We start from the raw sequence: 22,871 nt of genomic DNA on the forward strand, positions 1-22,871 counted from the left end.
CCATACCATCACTTCCAGGACTCCTTGTTCTTCTTTACATTGATGATAGTTCTTAATGAATTTGCTGTATGTTTGAGGTCATTGTCATGCTGCAGAATAAATTTGGGGCCAATCAGATGCCAGCCTGATGGTATTGCATAATGGGTAAGTATCTGCCTGTACTTCTCAGCATTGAGGAGACCATTCATTATGACCAAATCCCCAAATCCATTTGCAGAAATGCAACCCCAAACTTGCAAGGAACCTCCACCATTCTTCACTGTTGCCTGCAGACACTCATTTGTGTACTGCCTTCTGCTACAACCAAATATTTCAAAGTCTGTGGTTCTCAAGACTGCTCATCGTGGTATGTGTTGTGATAACGGACATAACTGTTTATCTGCCCAGCAACAAGATCTGTAATGCTGTAAAATGTCCTAGAGAAATGTACATGTCTGAGGAGATTGGAAGAGAGTCCGTCATGTCATGTACTATATCATATAAATATGTGTGTGTGTGGAAAGTGCCTTTGAGAAACTGCTTCCATAGAGACTCTATGGGTACTTGTCTCGTGAGCTGCTTGTCTTCGCAATGAACTTTTATCTTCACATACTTCTGGTTCATCAGTCTGACTTATTGGGAAAGATACATACATAGATAAAAGTTGGATTCAACAATTATCTTTACAGGAAGCATGAGGAGTGAGATTGGAATGACAGACATTCTGATCAGTGGATTTGGTTAATCCAAGGAAAAAGAGAGAGAAGAATAATGTTATTTACATGAGGAGCTGTAATTTAACTTTTGGCGCTCATTTCCATGATGAAGAGTTTGAGACAAGCTCCACAAATGAACACGATTCCAGAATACGAGGCCGGCCTGTTTTATCATCAACACACAACTTTACGACTTACCCAGAGAGCACTGGCTCGCTATCTATATAGGAGGAGACGGGAACATTGAATTCTTTGATTCTTATGGTTTCCCCACGATGCTCCTTTTTTCCATAAATCTATCATGAGTTTTTTAAACACAAACACAGTGTTAACAGTGTGTAACAGTAAACAGTTGCAGGATGCTTTATCCACAACATGTGGAAACCACTGTATTTTTTACAGCAGCGCTGTAACGGGTTAGCTTATCATCAGATTTTGAAGTTGTATTCTGAAGATTTAATTAGTAATGACAACATGGTAATGCAGTTTGTGAAAAGTTATAATAACAGGAGAACGAGACCTGTGTAATTGTTTAAGCTTCATGTAAATGAGTATTGTCAGATGTGTAACCGAATGCATGATTTTAGGATCTGTCATAATTGATAGATTATGAATAGAAATAAACAATGTTAGAACAGTGTATGAATAACAGTATAGGAATGATAGAATAGTGCTTGTGTGTGTGTGTGTGTGTGTGTTTAATCAGAATCGTACAAGGATTAAGCGTTTTACAGATAACAACTTACGTATTTCAATAGCCTATATATTAATAAACAACCACCAAAATAATAATAATAAAATAAATAAAACCTTTAGTACCCGTTTACAGAGACAACCATGATACATTTTCACACAGATTGCCTAGCTAATGAGTATTGAGCACCGCATTCCATTCCAAGCATTCTCACATCTTTTAATGATAGAGCATAATTACTGACAGCTGCAGTAGCCTTTTAAAAAAATGCTTGTTTAACTGAAACGAGGGATGGGGATCAGAACTGAAAGAGTGAGTAGCAGAGTAGCCACCTTTTTGTACTTTAATTTGTATCTTTTGTATGCGTTTTTTTTATATCTCCCGGCTGCTGCTATATTTGTTGTAAACTGGATTTTAACGTTATTCTTTAAGAACTTTTTAATCTCTCCATGAACACTGGATGCACTTTTGGACTGTGAGTTTTAAAGACTGCATCTATACCTGGATACAAGTCAACTCTATAGACATCGCTCCAGCAGTGTATTGGACAACTTTCTCGAAGCTTTTGTTTTTCGCTGCAGAGTTTCTTTTGGACAGTGTTGTGGATTTTAACTTTTTTGGATTGCCTTGGCTTTTAACTTTTGCACAGTTCTTAATCTTTGTTTTAAATCTTGTTTGAGAGTTTTTAGCCTATAGGAACTCTTTAAATTAAATTAAAAAAATGTTTGCCCTCATTTAGCTCTCCTTGTTGCAGACTTATGCTGTGGACCCCCTGGTAAAAGAACCCGTGATTTACCTTTCTATAAGTATTGGAGGTTTAATTAAATTAAACACTATGTGACATAGTTGTGCACTTTCAGTGGCACTGCCGGACAAATAGAAATTTTACCCCCCTCACATATTTAGAGCAATTTCAGACAAGGCCTGCACTAGATCACCCCCCGCCGCACACATAATAGCCTTTCTCTGCTGCGGGGCGGCTTTAACTAACAGCTGTAAGAGAGTGAGGTTTCTCTGCATGCGTGGTGACATACTGACAGCCAGAGTCACAGATAGCAAATGCGCTAAAAGTCAGAAAACCATCAACCTTTACTTTCTTTGGTTTATATATACATAAACCACCGGGGTATGGGGGGGAAAAGACCCATCCTTAAACGGTATTCATCAGGAGTATTTGACATCAGTTCCACAAACAAGTATCCAAAAGACTTCTTGGTGGCATTTTCAAAAGCTTCTAAAAAATATTGAGACTGGCCTGGATACATCTGTCGAGCTAACGTTGTAATCTGTAATTTATCTCTCGGGATTTTGAAAAGGACCATATATTTGGTGTTTAAAGTGATAGTTCTACTTTTCCGTCCCTGAAAAAATACATGCTGTACAACTGGCCTATTCAACTGACGGCCCGCGGGCCATATCTGGCCCGTTTGTCAATTTAGAATGGCCCTTTGATAAATTCTTAGTATTCATAAAAATCCTCCCAAAAATCGGATGTTTGATACCAAAATGAGCCATTATTCAATATCCTCCAATAAGATACTCAGTTTTTTCTCTAGTCCCGCCCATTAAGTGCTGTCAATCAATATCATCAGCAATAGCATCTGTTACAGCCAATCAGAATTGAGAAATATCCCTGGTAGCCGCCGCGGTCTACAACTGTTTGCCACCGCAATCAAGGTATTTTACTATTGTTTAGCACAAAGTGAAGGTGAGCTGGAAACATGTCTCTTTCTACTCTGAAGAAAATAAAAGTTGATGATGAAAATAGGCAATTCAAAAGTGAGTGGACTGAGAAATATCTGTTTATAAAAATTACAGGAGGGAAGCCTATGTGCCTGCTGTGCAACAAGGTCGTTTCTGTGCAAAAAGACTACAATCTAAGGAGACACTTTAAAACGAAACACTCACAATTCGACATTAACTTTCCAGTTGGTTCAGATGTATGCAAAAATAAAGTTAAAAACCTAACCACCTCCTATGAGCAGAGCCAGGTCACTATGGTGCGATCGTGCTCCGCACAGGAAAACGCAATGGCGGCCTCTCTCCGTGTGGCGTGGATACTTGGTAGAAAGAAGAGACCTTTTACAGACTCTGAGCTGCCGTTGAGGAGGTGACACCAGACGAGAAACTGAGAAACCAGGTGATGTCATCAATTAAAAATATACCCATGTCGGACACATCAACTTCAAGGAGAATCGAAGTTATTGCTACAGAGGTTTTTGAAAGGCTGTTGGACAGACTGAAGAAGGCAGAGAGAATGTCCCTGGCTGTGAACGAGTCAACTGACAGTACTGACATAGCACAGCTGTGCTTATATGTGCAAGAGTGCTTTCGGGAGGATGTGCTGGGCTTAATACCACTGGAAGGACACACTACTGGTGAGATAATTTTCCAGAAAATCGTTTCGTTTTTCAATGAGAATGGACTGGATTTGGAGCGAGTTAACATGCTTGTCACAGATGGCGCTCCGTCTATGGCGGGCAGGGTACAGGGCTTATCAGCCCGTCTAGCAGCTCTTTTGCCGCACATGAGATCACTGCACTGCTTGATACACCAGTGCGAAAGACTGGGTGCCGCACAGTTGGAGTTTGTCCCTGTAGACGCAGGTCCACTCCGGAGTAGGGGAGAGTAGTTCAGAGTATTCTGCCTTCTTGGAGAAGGTGGGTATGGTGCTCAATAGGGTGCAGCCTACCGACTCTGTAGTCTTATTAGGGGACTTCAACACTCACGTAGGGAACGATGGAGATACTTGGAGGGGGGTGATTGGGAGGAACGGCCTACCCGATCTGAACCTGAGTGGTGAGTTGTTATTGGACTTCTGTGCTAGTCATGGATTGTCCATAACGAACACCATGTTCGAGCACAAGGATGCTCATAAGTGTACTTGGTACCAGAGCATCTTGTGCCGAAGGTCGATGATTGACTTTATAGTTGTATCATCGGACCTAAGGCCGTATGTTTTGGATACTCGGGTGAAGAAAGGGGCAGAGCTGTCAACTGATCACCACTCCGACGAACAGGACGCCGGCTGGATAGACCCAGGACATGCAAACGAGCAGTGAGGGTCTGCTGGGAACGTCTGGCTGACAATACTGTGAGGAAAGATTTCAACTCCCACCTCCGGACAAATTTCTCCCATATCCCGAGTGAGGTCAAGGACATTAAGTCTGAATGGACCTTGTTCAGGACCTCAATTGTGGAGACAGCCGCAACAAGCTGTGGCATGAAGGTGGTTGGTGCCTGTCAAGGTGGCAACCCTAGGACCCACTGGTGGACACCAGCGATGAGAGAAGCTGTCAAGTCGAAGGAGGCTTTCCGAGCAATGCTCACGTATAGGTCTCCGGAGTCGATTGAGAGGTACCGGCTGGCCAAGAGGGCTGCAGCAGTAGACGTCACCAAAGCGAAAGCTTGGGTATGGGAGGAGTTTGGAGATGCCATGAAAAATGACTATTGGACGGCTTCAAAGTTGTACTGGCAAACCATTCGGCGCCTTAGGAGGGGACAGCGGGACGGTGCCCAAACTGTTCTCAGCAAGGGTGGGGAAACACTGTCCACTACTGGGAAGATTGCTGAGAGGTGGAAGGTGGGAGGAACTCCTCAACCTAGTGGACACACCCTCCTTGCAGCAGGCAGTGCTGGATAGCTCTGGTGAGATCAGATCTATCACTGTAGCTGAGGTTGCTGCGGTGGTCAAGGGCCTCCGTGGCAGTAAAACTGCAGGGGTAGACGAGATTCGTCCGGAGATGTTGAAAGCGCTGGACAGTGTTGGGGTGGCGTGGTTAACACGCCTCTTCAATGTTGCGTGGAAGGTGGGTACAGTTCCTTTGGATTGGCAAACTGGGGTGGTGGTCCCCATCTTCAAGAAAGGGGACCAGAGGGTGTGTTCCAACTACAGAGGGATAACATTCCTCAGCCTCCCTGGTAAAGCCTATGCCAGAGTGCTGGAGTGGAGACTTCGTCCGATAGTTGAACCTCAAATTCAAGAGGAACGATATGGATTCCGTCCGGGCCCTGCAAGAACAGACTTGCTCTTTGTCATTTCACAGATATTTGAGGGGGCATGGGAGTCTGCTAATCCAGTCTACATGTGTTTTGTGGACCTGGAGAAGGCATAAGACCGTGTTCCCCGGGATGTCTTGTGGGAGGTTTTGTGGGAGTATGGGGTGCCGGGGCCGCTTATGCATGCCATCCGGTCTTTTTATACCCAGAGCGAGAGCTGTGTCCGTATTCTCTGCGTTAAGTCAAAAACGTTCAAGGTGGGTGTTGGGAGAGTATCCAGTTTGGGGGCTTGGAGGTGGCATCGCTGCTGTTTGCAGATGATGTTGTGCTTCTTGCCCTATCCGACTGTGATCTCCAACACACACTCAAGCGTTTCGCGGCCGAGTGTGAAGCATTTGGGATGAGAATCAGCATCTCCAAGTCTGTGGCCATGGTTCTCTCTTGGAAAACAGTGGATTGCCCTCTCCAGATTAGGGGGGAGCAGTTGCCCTTTGTGGAGGAGTTTAAGTACCTTGGGGTTTTGTTCACGAGTGATGGAAAGTGGGAGTGTGAGATTGACAGGCAGATCGCTGCAGCATCTGCAGTATCGGTCCGTGGTGGTAAAGCGGGAGCTGAGTCCTCGGACAAGTGTCACGTCCTCAGACACGTCAATCTACCTCCCTATCGTCACCTATGGTCATGAGCATTGGGTACTGACCGAAAGGATGAGATCGCGGTGCAAGCGGCGTAAATGAGGTTTCTCTGCAGGGTTGCTGGACTCACCTTTTGGGATAGGGTGAGGATGATGCCGACCCAGGGCACGCTGGTGGGATTATATCTACTGGATGGCCTGGGAATGCCTGGGAATCCCCCAGGAGGAGCTGGAATCTGTCACTGGGGAAAGGGAGGTCTGGTCCGCCCTGCTTAGTATGCTGCCACTGCGATCCTCACCAGGACAAGCAATGTAGAAAATGGATGGATGGATGGTTGGACTTAGCAAGATAGCAACAAGTGCCAAAGAACTTATCCCTTAAACAATTTTTTTTTTGCAATGGAAAAGCACAGAACGGTTCCAGATTAGGCACCAGCTCCGAACGAGCACGGGCACCATGTCGGTGGAAAGCGCTATGAAAGAATTGGTCTCGGTTCGCTTGAAAAACGTGAATGTGACACTGGGAGGTCTCGGTTATTTTGCAATCAGGAAACGAACCCCACATTTCACCCAATAACGTGTAGTATTGACTGTGCAGCAGTACCAATGAGTTAAGATAACATGCAAATGTATATGTATCTGTTCATTTACTTATTGCTAATGGTAACATCAGTAATCTGACAACAGTTGGATATTGGGGTATTTTCATAAAGGGTGTTACACCAGGGTATTTCAGTATTTTCAGAATAAAATACAACAAGTTAACATGTTTAGTTTGAGCGTACAATTATATTTTAATAAAGCCAAAACAATCACCATTCAACTGCGCAACACTGATTATAATATTATAATATAAAGTATAGCAGTATGTTGTATTCAATAACTGCATACAGTATTTTAAATATTGGATGCATTCATGATGCAGACAATCGTCACAGATTTTGAAAATTAATTGCTTTGTTGTAGCACACATGTGCTATTTGGTTGCATCAAAATGTAAATAGTTTTAATGAGTGAAAGGATGCTGATCTGTTAAGATACAGCCAAAATGTTGCAAAGGACAAATATAATTTATTTTGTTTTAATTTATCATTACAGTTATTGTTTTATTAGTAAGTACTTTCGATTGGCCTAGGACTTTAAACTGGAATTTTCGTTTTATCTGGTATCAATATCAGAGGAAATAATAATTGCTGAATAAAGTCGTTATCTAGTGAGCCCCATACATACAACCCACAGCGGTCAAGTACTCTGAAAATGAGACCGGGTTGATACACAAGTTACCACAATACTTTACTAATGCAAATTCAGATTAGCGTTTAGGTTGATCTGCATGAATTGATCTTGAGGCTGTTTCATTCAAATAGGATATATGTGTATTAATAACATGTTAATGGACAACAGGTACTGATAAAGATAGGATGGAGAAAAGCAGGGCAGATAGGATTAAAAGAGAGAGAGAGAGGGAGAGAGATATCTATCTGTTACTCAAGTTTTGACTCGAGGCACACAGCAAATATAACGCTACCCGTTCCTACACGTAGAGCCCATACACAACTAGGTTTTATGTAATGGTGATTTACCTAATTCTTGAATAGTACACAATGTTTACTAGAGATTTCTTGGAATTTCAGGGGGGGCTGGTCTGATGCCCATGTCAGTGGAGGATCAATTAGGATGTGTGAATACTTCTCTTACCAAATGTTAATGTTGCATTGTATGCAAAATATAAATGGTCTAATGGTTGTTTTAGCTAATGCTCTTTCTTTTAAGACCAAACATGGTTTGAGGTAGAATTACTTACGTGTCATTACGTTTTTTTATGTTTTTTTAAGTCACCTTTTAAGGTTAGTTATCAAACTGAGGAAGAAGCTGGTTAAAACGTCTGTTACCAGCATGTAGTTTGTATTTGGGTTTGTTGCTCTGGTCTATGGAATATATAAAGTACCTTCAATGTCTGAGTTTCACAAAATAAATCTTCAATTGGAATATGGTTGTCAGGCTGGATCCAAACGGAACAACTTAGGAGGAGGACTCAGGTGTGGGAGATGGAGAGGTCAAACGAAGACTGAGTCGAAGTACTGGCGAACTGTGTAATGTAGACTAGGCAAGACGTGGTCGTGGACAGGCAGGAGGGTCAGGTGATCGATAAACAGACGAGTCAGAGGATTATCCAAAAGGCAGAGTTGAAAGAACAGGCAAGGATCAGGAACCAAATCAAACTAAACTATAAATAGGTTTATAGAGCGCTTAGAAAGTAGCCGGAGCATACGAGACTTAGTGTCGGTTATTTGAAACAAAGGGGTATAAATAGTCCAGTTAATTAGATAAGGGATGTGGGACAGGTGTGGCAATTAAGCAATCAGTGGGAGAAAGATGACTGAATGGAGAAGAGGAGAATACATTTCCACAATGGCATGAGGGTGACATCTACCGGGCAGAAGATGTTCAGTATCTGTGGAGACGGGCATGGCAGCCCATATGTCAGTTGGGGGGGGGAACTTCAAAGCTGTCTCCTTAAGTCAGGGATGGCAAACCTTTTTTGGCTGGAGTGCCCAAAGTCTGATTTGTATACTTTGCTAAGTGCCAAAGGGTGCCAATGACAAATTAGGGATATAAAAGTTTATACAGGGGCTAAACAGCATGTTCTTAACCATTATATATATATATATATATATATATATATATATATATATATATATATATATACACTCACCTAAAGGATTATTAGGAACACCATACTAATACTGTGTTTGACCCCCTTTCGCCTTCAGAACTGCCTTAATTCTACGTGGCATTGATTCAACAAGGTGCTGAAAGCATTCTTTAGAAATGTTGGCCCATATTGATAGGATAGCATCTTGCAGTTGATGGAGATTTGTGGGATGCACATCCAGGGCACGAAGCTCCCATTCCACCACATCCCAAAGATGCTCTATTGGGTTGAGATCTGGTGACTGTGGGGGCCAGTTTAGTACAGTGAACTCATTGTCATGTTCAAGAAACCAACTTGAAATGATTCGACCTTTGTGACATGGTGCATTATCCTGCTGGAAGTAGCCATCAGAGGATGGGTACATGGTGGTCATAAAGGGATGGACATGGTCAGAAACAATGCTCAGGTAGGCCGTGGCATTTAAACGATGCCCAATTGGCACTAAGGGGCCTAAAGTGTGCCAAGAAAACATCCCCCACACCATTACAGCACCACCACCAGCCTGCACAGTGGTAACAAGGCATGATGGATCCATGTTCTCATTCTGTTTACGCCAAATTCTGACTCTACCATCTGAATGTCTCAACAGAAATCGAGACTCATCAGACCAGGCAACATTTTTCCAGTCTTCAACTGTCCAATTTTGGTGAGCTTGTGCAAATTGTAGCCTCTTTTTCCTATTTGTAGTGGAGATGAGTGGTACCCGGTGGGGTCTTCTGCTGTTGTAGCCCATCCACCTCAAGGTTGTACATGTTGTGGCTTCACAAATGCTTTGCTGCATACCTCGGTTGTAACGAGTGGTTATTTCAGTCAAAGTTGCTCTTCTATCAGCTTGAATCAGTCGGCCCATTCTCCTCTGACCTCTAGCATCAACAAGGCATTTTCAACATAAGTGCATCAATATCAATCATTACAAATTCAACTTAGCTAAAATACAGCAATTCAACATACATTTTACAAATTCCAATTACAATTTACACAAGTACAGTAAAAGACTTCCTACATTCTGGACGGTGAAAGCTAAGTGCTGTCAAGATGTAGGGTTACAGACTAGGGCTACGGGAAAGGGAGCAAGGAGGAAAACAGATAGATAGAACCATCCCACCCACCATGACCACCTTGAACCCACTGCCTTATCCCTCTGTAGGCTGGAGAGCAAGTGCAGCTCCAGTCTGCTAATGGGAGTCTGCTGCAGAATATGAAGCTGAAAGAAGCGAGGCACATATTTTTCCCAAAAAAGATTATAAATAGGCAGGTTCCATTTTTGTTCACAGATTATTGTCAATTTACAAATATAAAAAGCAACAGTAATAGCACATCACTAGCTCGATCATTTTTGGAATATGTGCCTTGGACAAAGAGAATCTTTAATCCTCATTCAAATTAAATCAACCAATCTTAATTGTATGTAGTGGAACACCATGCCAAAGCACGTCACAACATTAAAGAATAAGTGCATCATACAATTAATACATAATTTAAATGTTGCAGTATTGCTACAGTGCAGTAAAATGCATGAATCACTGTTCCTCACACATTAAGTTTAAGGATTATAATGCTGAAGTACATTTAAAAACCCCATTAAAATCACAATCTACCCCCGAAACAAAGTCCCACAGATTCTCCCCTTCCCCTGACGGTACATGCAAGATTAGAAGTTTGTTCATTTGGCTGCATTAGTAACCCTTCATATTGTTTTATGTTTTGTTTGCACTCAATCATTACCAATGCACCTTTGTTTTTTTCAACGTATATTTACTTAATATCTACGGCTTTTACATTTTGTAAAATAACTAAAACTGGTAGATTAATATACATTGTGTGGCACTTATGTTTTAAGACAAAACGAATGCAGTGGTATCAATCTACCATGAGTATGAGTGTGCATCATTTAATTATTTTAGATTTTTAATTGTCGTTAAATTGGAGTGTTAAATATGAATCAGTCTTCTGGTCACGGGGGCGCCATCCGCAATGCCCAGTAGAGCCGTCTCTGCCACCCTCCCCTGGCTCAGTTCGATCTTGGGCGCAACCTGTGTGCCGCTGAACAGAAATGGAAGAGGTCCAAACTCTCAGCTGCCCTCGAACTCTCTACTGTCCACAGTGGAACAGGGGGTAGTGGAGAACATATAATGATGGGGGTGAACTGATGTGGGGGCGAATTGTCCCAGGACGAATTGACTGGGAGTTAATTATGTTTATTGGGTAATATTTATTACTACATCCACAATATTGTGTTTGCAATACCAGACGTATGAAGCACTGTCAAGACAATTGCAGCAGTGTACACTATATTACTAAGGAGGTATGCATTCGGGATGTGTCCAAACATAAGCATTTATTATTAGTAGTATTAGGCCTATTATTATTATTAGACTCCAGTCGATATGTGTATGTGTGTTACCAGTCAAAACATGTCGTTCTTTATAATTCATATTTCCCACCTTATGTTGTAAGTAAAACCATAGATAAAATACTCCAGTCTGTCTTGTGTTTAGAAATATTTTAATACCAAGTAAAACAATAGAAAGACAACAGAATTATAGTAACTTGAGCTGCTGAAAGACATTTCCTGATCAGTAGAATGGGGGCTCCCATAGGCGTTTCCAGATATTTTATGGCATGTTGCGTCACTTGTTTATTATACCTACATCATATCCGGACGGAAGTGTACACCCATAGCGCCCTAACCCCCACGATGACGCGATGACCCTGATGACCCCCCTGATTCTCCTGTCCTTCTCTCTCTCCTAGTTCCCCTCCCTTCACCCACGCTGATTAGTTCTGCAGGCCTTTGTTCTTTCCGGAGAGTGTGAATGTTCAGAGTGTGAATGTTTCAGGTCCTGGGGGTTGTGACCCCCCCTCCCCCATTAATTTAGAATAACTCCATTGTTTCAGTAATAGTTATCTATCTCTATCTCTCTTTCTCTCTCTATTTATCTTGTAGTGAATTCATTCTTTTTTAGTTAAACACCTTATAGTAAAGGCCTTCTAACTGTCTTCAAAGTTCATAATATTTAAACTTAAGATATTGTTCAATTTCTTAACAGTCCCTTATCCTGGCTTATAAATGTTACAATATACCACATTATTTTCTTACATTCTTAATCTTTAGAACTCATTAAATTACTCTAGCGCTCTAAGTAAAGTGCTTAGGGGGTACGTTTTTTACAATTTATTTTAGCTCTCTCATGAAACGCATAACGTGAAGTCTGAGTTTAAAATTAATGCTCGGGGGGTTTGGTAGTGGGTTCGGAGCCGCCGAGGCCACTCTCTTCTAAGAGGGCGGTTTATCGTGACGTAGTGAAGAGACAGTATAAAAAGCGCATCACCCTCCCATCAATGTTTAAAGAGAATGTCTTACCTGAAAGCTATGGATGTCGACAGGCTCTACAATCCTCTCCAACCCTGGGGTCTACCTTGGTTCTATTCACCCAATTTTGTATACATGCCCGAAACCTCTGACTGCGGCCACCCTCCGGGACCTCAACCCCTGATTCTGCAAGACGAAACAGGACGCTTTGCGATGGACATCGAAGATGGTCTCTGGGATGCACAGGCTCAGGAGATCCTGAATGGTTCTGCGTTTGCTGCACTGTCAACTCATCTCAGGAAGGGGGCGTTCCAGTGGCTGTAGAAACAACCCACAGCCCGTCGAGCGACCCAATGAGCTGTGAACCGTCCCAGGGGTGTGATGAAGACGATGGCTTTATGCCCAGTGTGCGGGTCGAGGTAATTAGAGTTGTTAAAAGCGCCCTGGTGTATATTCTGTCGGCTCTCATTGACCGAACCCTGAAATCAGTCTGTCAGGGTTGTGAAGTGAATCACCCCAGCCAGTTGAGGCACAGCTGTCTGTTTGAACCAGATGCCTATTATTTCCGATACTATTTACGTGATTTACAGAAGACTGAACAAACCGTGGCTGAAGCTGGCACTAATCAAGGCGCTATCTTACTCCCACCTGCGGGCCACCCCCGGGCAAGTCCAGAAAATCATACATGAGATTTTGCTGGAGTTGAAAAATGAAGCCGTCTATAAAAGAGAAACTTGATCAGCTGATCAATGACCTGGATGAGCCGAGTAGAAAAACCGCCGGGAATCTAAAACAGTATTTCTTCCGTAAATAAGTTAAAGCTGAGACCCGCAAAGAATTTGAGCTCTACGCCACCGATTCAGACTGACTGAACTGAGGGACCTGGAAGATGGGAAATGTTCTGGACTGCTTCAGCAACTGGCTCTGCCATCAACACTCGGTGGATAGCCTGAGAGCTCTATTACACCATGTGCTTCACAAAAAAGTAGCCAATGCGAGCCTTTTCTCCAAAGAATTAACCGTAGATGATGACCAACTTTCAAACCTGGAAAAGTTAATGGCCGCTGTAACAGATACTGGGGGGTACGAAAACTGGAGTGAGATGGTCGAGGGCACCCAGAAGGATGTTAGTCCTTTTCATCATCATCTGTATGAACTTTTACTGATCATGTTTAACAAACCATTGTTTACTTTTAAAATAGCCCATATTGTTGTTTTATTTCTGTATGTAACCGATGTGTGTGCCTACAAGATAAAAAACCTTGTCTTTGTCGATATAGGACAAGTAACCAATCATCTGATTTCTTTTTGTTTGGATCATAGAAAAAATTGTGAATGTTATACTTTTCTCAATTGTCTAAAAAGAGGTGTTTGTTGGCCTGAAATGGAATAAAAAAAACATGTATAAAAAACTTTGCTCATTGTGTCGTGTCATCTGACAGAATGACTCTGCAAGCTCCCCAGATGAGGGATCTGTACTACAACCTGGCCTAGGCCGGTGGTTTGGCTCGTAAGAAAGGTTTTCAAAGAGGACTCGCTGAGGCGGGGGTTAAGGCTAAGGATGAGGTTGTTTCAGAATGGCTAAGGGCACAAGATGACTATATCCTACATAAACCGTTCAGAATTAACTTTAAAAGAAATCGCGTCTATGTGACTGACATAGACTCACAATGGCAGATGGATCTAGTCGATACGTCAAATTTATCAAAACATAACAATGGTCACAAATTTATGTTGATGTGCATCAATGTGTTGCTGAAATACGCATGGATCCGCATTCTGCCCAATAAAACAGGTAGTGTAGTAACAAGGCCTTTGAGGATATATTGTCCCAGGGTCGGTGTCCCAAAAAAACTGCAGACTGATGAAGGAAAAGAGTTTCTCAACAGAGAATTTCAGAATCTGTTGAAGAGACACAATATACATCATTTCACCACCGGTAATGAGCTTAAGGCATCGGTTGTGGAGAGGTTTAACCGCACCATAAAGACACAAATTTTGAGATATTTTACAGCTGTCAACACGTTCAAGTATGTTGATAAATTTCAGGATTTTATCGAAACTTACAACCGAGGATATCACACCAGTATTAAAATGAAGCCTATAGTAATTGTTTTAAGGTATATAAAAATGTATAAGGTCCCTTTATTAAGACAGAAAAAACTACTTATAAGTTCAATGTTGGGGATGTGGTGAGAGTTTCAAAGATGCGCAACCCTTTTGCCAAAGGTTATGAACAAACATTTTCCGATGAATATTTGACAGTTACCGAGCAGTTAGCTAGAGACCCGACCCCACCCCCTCCACCGGTACCAGTTAAAAGACTATGACAGGGAGAAAATAGAAGGAACGTTTTATGCTGTTACAAAAAATGATTGTGGGTAAAGATAGGGTATTCAGAGTTGAATAGATATTAGCTAAAAAAAAAAAAAAAAAGAAATGTGAAATGGAGAGGTTGGCCTGAAAAGTTCAATAGTTGGGTCCCGGAGCAACAGGTTTGTGATATTCAAGCCTTATAACAAGACGCCCGCGGTTGTGCTGGGTTGCATTACTGTCGTTTCTCAAGATGGAATCAGGCGGCTTCTAAGTGACTATACCCAGTAACTCCTCTCTCGATATATATCCTAAAAATGAAATATCCAGTTACACAGTGCAATTTGGAAAATCTATAGATCTAAGGGGTTCATGGGAAGTGGGTTTGGCGGAAATACAGTATCCTTACACTTGGTCTATTTTACAAGATAAGGATGCCAACTTCTCAGTTTTTGATGATGTTAAAAAGAGTCAATGGTCATTCACGATCCAATGGGGTTATTACGACAGCATGGATAAAATATTAGATGAGATGAATAAGCAGTTCTCAGACGGGAACCCCTCCCTCAAGTTATATACAATCCTATTAAAAACCGAGTGTACATTGTGTCAAAACCTGGCCTTAGTATTCAAACCAGCGGGGCCCTGGGACATATATTAGGCTTCTATACCGACACAGGGAACTCATTCTCAGACGTGGTGGCTCCCTTCCCGGCCGATATCAGGGGTGGTTTTTACACTCTTTACATCTATATGGACATCATTGCCCACCAGAGGGTTGATGATAGTTACTGCCTCTTTTGAGAAATGAACTTATTAAAGGTAAAAGCAATGACATGATCACAATTACTTATGACAAGCCACACTATGTACCAGTCTCAAAGACACACTTTGACAACATCACAAATCAGATCAGAATATCAATGTACCATTCCGTTTCGGTAAAGTTATAGTTAAACTACATTTTCGACCTGTGAAACAGTGTGTACATTATTAAAATGGTGAGGGGTTATGTTGATCCTCGGGCCTATGTTGATTATTACAAATTGCAAGCTGGGAATGGCTTGCCTGGGTTTGTAGGAGACCCCACTATGTATGGGGCTGGGTTAGGTGGACTCTTTCGTGGTCTTTTTAGAATGGCCGTACCCCTGCTCAAGAGAGGCTTTGCTATAGCCAGACCCCACTTGAAATCAGCGGCTAAAAACATTGTTAGTGACGTGTTCACCAATGTTATGAACCGCTCGACTAGCCATGAACATCAGGAGGGTTCGGGACTCATGGTGATGTCAGGGGTAAAAGAAGAAGCAGCAGACGCCCACTAGGGCAGCGAAGACCCCTGGCTAACAAAAAACGAAGACTCGCTCATTCTCCAACACACCACAGAAACCCTCGGAGAAGGAAGCAACAGAAGGGAAAACCTGTCTCAAAGAAAGACCAATAGAACCTCAGGTTACATCTTTTAAACATGTATTTTGTCCATAGCCTGCATTAGAATGCATTAAATCAGAACTGGACCTGTTTACAGTCCCGTATACCCAAAAAAGTATAGATAAAAGCATCTATGTAGAGATTCTGCCTCTTTCCGCAATTTCAGAAATGACCCCTCTGGAGTTTTTCATAGCAGGAAATGGGGAAGATTATATTGATTTGAACAACACTGTCATTTTAATCAACTGCAGAGTGAAGGAGGAGGATGGGGATGCAACAGTGAAGGCTGCCAATGTTGATGTCATCAATTACGCTGTGGCCACCATGTTTTCGCAAGTGGACGTGACCCTGGGTGATCGACTCATTAGTCAAAGCAGCAATACCTACCCCTATAGAGCCATGATGGAGTGTATCCTTAATTATAGTGAGGAGATCCTAAGCAAGCAGTTCAGTCCTGGCCTGTTCTTCAAAGACACCCCAGAAGCTATGTATGACAGGGATACAGATGGACTCAATGAGGGTTTGCAAAAAAGAGCAGCCTTTTCAGCCGAAGGCCAGACCTTTGACCTCTCTGCAGCATTTGACACCATCGATCACTCCATCCTCCTCTCCTGCCTCACTGACCTTGGGATCTCTGGGACTGCTATCACCTGGTTCTCCTCCTACCTCAGTGACTGGTCCTACCAAGTGACATGGCGAGGCTCCTCATCCACCCCCCAACCTCTCCTCACAGGTGTTCCCCAAGGCTCCGTCCTGGGCCCGCTCCTGTTCTCTCTCTACACTCGCTCCCTGGGCCCCCTCATCGCTTCCCATGGCTTCTCCTACCACTTCTACACTGATGATGACCAGATATTCCTGTCTTTTCCCTCTTCTTCCCTCATCCCCTCATGCATCTCTTCCTGCTTGTCTGCCATTTCCGCCTGGACGCACTCGCACCACCTCAAGCTCAACCTCTCCAAATCAGATCTCCTCTTTTTCCCCCACTCCTCCTCACCTTCTGCTGACCTCCCCATCTCGATCCCCTTGGAATCCACCACACTCTGTCCTTCTTATTCCGCTAAAAATCTAGGAGTCACCCTCGATCCTGCGCTTTCCTACTCCCAGCACATCACCACGCTGACGCGCACCTGCAGATTCTTCCTGAATCAGCTACTCGTCTAGTCACTGGTCCTCTCCCGCCTGGACTACTGCAACTCCCTCCTGGCCGGCCTGCCTGCATCCACTACCCGCCCACTCCAGCTCATCCAGAACTCTGCGGCTCGTCTGGTATTCTCTCTGCCACGATTCGCACACGCTACTCCACTGCTCCGCTCCCTCCACTGGCTCCTGATAGCGGCACGCATCCAGTTCAAGACTTTGACCCTCACCTACCGCTGTCTTGACCACACTGCACCAAACTACCTTCAGTCACTCGTCTCTCCATACATCCCCTCCAGACCACTGCGCTCCTCCAGTGCCAGAAGGCTAACTCTGCCTCCTCTCCACTCTCCTTCCTCCAGAGCCCGCTCCTTCTCATCCCTGGCCCCTAAGTGGTGGAACGACCTGCCCACCGAAGTCAAAACAGCAGAGTCCTTGACCTCATTCCGGTGATTACTCAAGGCGCATCTCTTCCGACAGCACTTGTAATATTAGTCCTCTATCCCTGCTAGATAGCACTTCAGCTTTATTATGCTCCTCGCGTTCTTAATTGTTTTCCTCCTTGCTCCCTTTCCCGTAGCCCTAGTCTGTAACCCGACATCTTGACAGCACTTAGCTTTCACCGTCCAGGATGTAGGAAGTCTCTTACTGTACTTGTGTAAATTGTAATTGTAATTTGTAAAATGTATTATTTTGAATTGCTATGTTTTAGCTAAGTTGAATTTGTAATGATTGATGTCTTGCACTTCTCTGTATTTTTGCACTTATGTTGTAAGTTGCCCTGGATCAGGGCATCTGCCAAGAAATAAAAAAAAAATAATAATAATAATAATGGGACATATTCATATGGACATATTTTTTCAAGAAAAACTCATGCTCAACGGTGTAGACATTAAAATTAAAATGATCCGGAGCAAAAATGCTTTCTGTCTGATGACTCCCGATACTGAAAAATATAAACTGAATATATTATCGGCCTCGCTGTTTGTGAAAAAAATGTCCGTATCCCCAGCGGTTAAACTAGGACACGCCCAGGCGTTAATGACGGCAAACACCAAGTACCCGATAGAAAGAGTCTCTATGAAAGTCCACAGTATCCCCGCGGGGACACGTGTGATGAACCAAGAAAATCTTTTTTTAGGGCAGCTCCCAAAACAGGTTATTATAGGTCTAGTGGATAATAATGCCTTTACCAGGGTTTACAACAAGAACCCCTTTAACTTTAAACATTATAACGCAGAATTTATAGCGTTGTACGTTGACGGAGTGCAGGTGCCGTCCAAGCCTTTTCAACCGGACTTTGTAATATTCCCGAACAGCATTGCCGTTTTCAGTCTAGTATTGGCTATGGGACGTCATCTCAAGGATCAACCTCTGATGATCAATCGCCTGGAATACTGCAGCGGCTACACGCTGTACGGATTCAACCTGACCCCTAACGAAGAGTGTGGACAACATTTTTCACTGGTGAAAACGGGTAACATCCATCTGGAGATGCGTTTTAATCCGCCTCTACCCCGCACTGTAAATATGATCATGTACGCAGTGTTTGACAACATTATTGAGGTGAATCAGAGAAGAAACGTTCTGTATGATTATTATTAAAATTAATACCATAGAGCTCAACAACATCATGACGGCTACATCATGTACCCGCAAACTGTTTCAAGGGGTCTATGCTTATTATACTAGACACTTATTATACAAGACACAGTGCATGTTATAAAGAACACATTTGTACAACATTAGAAAAATAAAAGATAAAATAAAATAATTACAATTGCTTGTCGGTCTTCATTCACTGTTTTACAAATAATAACAGGCTATTAATAAGCAAACCAACGTGTGCTAGATCCTGAGACCCTTCGCTTAACACTGGGTAAGTAATGAGCAGTTGGGGTTTTAGCTTCCCATTCAGCCTCCCCCTCTTTACACATGTGTATTTTTTGACGTGTCTCCTGGTTAGGCACTGTTGATTGGGGGATGTTCAGACAGGCCATCGCATGTAGGAAAGAATTCCAGCCTACAGGTCTGCAGCTAGCTGGGATCTTATTAGTGTTAGTGACACTCTTCAACAAATCAAACATATGTGATCCTTTGATCAATTGTCCTTTAAAAACAAATTCACCCTGTTCATTCCAAGCTGTTACCTGCGGTTTCTGAACCATTTTGTGCAGGATATAATCAGCATTTCTTTTGCTTCTGGAAGGCATGTTTCTCAAAACATCGGTTACAACATTGACCTCTGGCGAGGTCGGTATCCGCAATCACAGCGGGCTGAGCATCAAAACCCTTATCAGCCACAGTCCCCTCATCCGCAACCCCATTTTCTTGAGATAAAGTGTTGTAATCTTTTCCCCCTGCCAAACCACACGGAGATATTGTTGTAATGTGGCACTATACAATTGGGCTTTGGAATGCTGATTTGAATCAGCCCTGGCTAATATAGCTTTCAAGTTATTTTCAACAGTTTGTCGGAGGGTTTCTGGGCTGGCAACATTTTTTCTCAGTTTTTCAAGCTGTTCCTGAGGGACCAAAAACATTTTCCGAGCATGTTCCATTATTAAACCGATCTCGAAGCCAGAAGACTGGTAAGGAAAGGCACAGCTATGCTCAAGAGCGGTCCAATAAACCCCCCGGTTTGATTAATATTCTTTCTTTTTCTTTTAATAGAATACTTCTTATTAGCGATGATCTTGATAACAGCTTTTTGTTTTTTGAGTTTAGAATGTTGAGAAGGGGTTAGAGGGATGTTTCCACACAAGATGTTTAAAGCTATTTCGCACAGGGACTCTATCAAATCCGAAGGGGCCGCGGCCTGCACAACTTTCCACAACTTGGCGCGGGTTCCCCTCAAATAACATCTGCAAAAGTGGTAGATTTCTTTTAATCCGAACAGACATGCTTATTTATTTCCTTTTCTTTAGCACATACACGGCCAACCAATCTGGGGGGCACAAACCTGTTCTGAGACGAAAGTTTGTGCTTTTAAGTCGGCGAGCAAGTACCCGTAGGGTTTTTTGGTGGCGTCCTCAAAAGCCTCCAAAAATAACTTTGTCTGTTTGGGGTACATTTGACGAGCCAAGATGGTAACCTGTAGTTTATCTCTGGGATTTTTAAAAATAATTATATAATTAGCGCTTAAATTAATAGTGCAACTTTTTTTACTTTGAAAAAATAAATTCTGAACTAAATAAATAATGCTTAAATTCTGATGATGAGCATACTTTGTGAAGGCTTTTTTCCACCTCGCTATTGTCACTGGCCAGTTCCATCAGGTCGTCAAGGACCACTAGATTAGTTTGACTTGGGGGGAATAACTCATCGTCGCACAGCGAGTCAGGAACACCCTGTACAAATTTCCGATTTTTTATTTTCGCCGCCAAAGCATCGTAGAGCGGCTGCCAGCAAGAGTAGCACCACACTATGTTGTCAAGATTTTGGGACACGGTCGCTTCCGCATTTTCTATGACGTTCTTTATGAGATAGCTCATACCCGAGTTGGAGGGACCGGCTATAATACATGAAAAAGGATGTTGAAGTCTGTTATCAAAATCACCGCTAATATCCATATGGTAGAGTGTTATAGTCGGGCATCAACACTCTTTTATTGTACACCACCCTGAACCGTTTGTTTAGTGATCTATTTTCCAATGTGTAACCCTTTTTATTCCGATTGATTCGGTTTCCAGAAGTAATAATCTCACGAGGAGGCGCGTCTTTTTCGGTTACAAAACTTTGGACCAGGGTCATCAGAGACTTTATGTTAATGAGTTTGTTGTTACAATGGTTCAAAGTGATCCCCTTAACTTTCATACATGTCTTACCAGCCGCTGTTCTGTACACGTAAGTCTTTGGCCCCCCTGAAACAAACTCCACTATGTGGTCCTGAGGATCTAGCTCGCTCCTTAACTCCCCAAGGTAGTCCCAGAGGGGCGGGACCCAATCCCCCAGCCTGGTGACAAAGATCACAGAGTCAGTATCATGATAGAGCGTGCGCTCCTGTAGTTGGTCCATTAAGTTGTACAGTTCAAGCCGGGCGTAAGCCGTGGTAAAAATTGCAATAAACACATTAATGTTACCGTGGCGGGTGGGGAAATCTTTAGGGGTCCGCCATTGCACCTGGGCCACTCTGTCATTTATGAATTGAAAGTGGGCTACATCGTGTTCTTTGGAAAACATGAATTCTATAAACTGTTCGGGGCTTTAAATCAAGGTGGTATTTAGACGGTTATTTCTCTCCCCAAACTTACCCCACAGACTGTTCAATATCAATTTGGACATCTGTCTTTTATCCGGGTTTACCGTTATGTTACACAGATCCAGCAGAATCCCTTCCTTTTCATAATATTGCTGAATGTAACGCTCTATGTCCGCGTCGTCAGCACACCATGAGGGGTAGCGGGAGGCCTCCTGCTTCCCTTTCAGGTGGGTCATAATGTAATTGGCAAAAAGAGTATCACATTTTTCAGAAAAATGCCAAACCTCATACACCTTACCGACTCTGTAACCTTTTTCCACCGCCTTGTCAAGCTCAACGCTACACCAGACCCCCATCAGCGCCCTCTCTTCATCGCTGTGCAGACAAGAGGGTATCTCATTTTCAGTTTCCACACATGTTCTACACAGAGGGAACATCAATTTTCCCAAGCACCTGTAAGGCAACTCGGGCAAGAATAGACCTCGGGGTGGGTATACGGTCAATTTGATCAAGCCAAAGTAATGACTGATGTCGAGAAAGTCGCGATAAATAATAAATAAATAAATAATAATAAATAATGTTTGGATGTCCCAAGGGATAAATTTTAGTCTTGTTGACAAACAGGTACAAGCTAGTGAAGTCATAGTAATCTACTCTCTCCCCTGACTTCATAATGTAAACAGATGGCGTTGGTCCGACCCCCAAATAATGCCTCCTGGGGTTCGAGATCTTCTGGAAAGTCAAAGGATTCCATGAAGTCCCGCACCCCCTCATCCTGCTGCTTCAGGGCTGTCCACTCGTGTTCCCAAATCACTACCACGTTCAAACCATAGGTGTTTTTTAACGTTTCAATTAGTTCCTGAAAATCATAGTACACCACACCACAGAGTTTTTGAGTTACTGGATTAAAGGTGTTTGGATCGAAACATTGCGGACACCCGTGGAAAATACAACCGGCAAACTCGTAAGCGGTACGCACCCCAGCCACCTTGCTTAAACCATCTAAGTGGTAGGGACCCATTTTGACCTCCCCTCTGTTTAAAGCGTGACTGATCATGATGTCAGTCGAAACGTTTTTTTGTCTAGTCCGATAGTTGTCAGAAGTGGTGACAGCTATAGTATTTTTCTGCAAGAAATTGGCTTGATACATTTTCATACAGAGAGATGCTATAGTCACACATTGTAAAGGGTCGAGCCCGGAGGTCTTGATAACCTCGGTTTGAAAACGTACACATGCTTCTTTAAGGATCACCACATCATTTTTGCAATAGACAGCAATCTCCTCTCTGAAGTCAAAAACACCCCCCTTAACAGCATTGTACCATTTAAAGAAATCTACCCGTTCATGAGACATCATAGTGTCAACCCCATAATAATAGGTGGGCGGATAGGGTCCCCGATAATTTTGACCTGAGTGGCCTGAGTGTTGAAAAAATTACAGAACCATCCTTTCTTCTGAGACGTGAAACCCAGAGCTTTAGGCAAAGCACTCAATTTCATGGGTAGGAACTTCAGTGAATCTATGTACCTTTGGTTGAAAGTTTCATCAGTGAAACACATTATCTTGCTCTCCTGAGCAAAAATTTTAGGGGTCACCCGGTTCTCCACCAGATACTTCATCAAAAGGTAAGAATCATAACCCTTAGCATTGTGTGTAATAAACGTGTAATTGAAGTATTTCGGACTACAGTATTATATAAAGAAAGAACTGACACAATCCTCACCGCTGGCCGACCACTCGCGA

The sequence above is a fragment of the Amia ocellicauda genome, chromosome 6 (genome assembly GCF_036373705.1).
Source record: "Amia ocellicauda isolate fAmiCal2 chromosome 6, fAmiCal2.hap1, whole genome shotgun sequence".
Classification (NCBI taxonomy): Eukaryota; Metazoa; Chordata; class Actinopteri; order Amiiformes; family Amiidae; genus Amia; species Amia ocellicauda.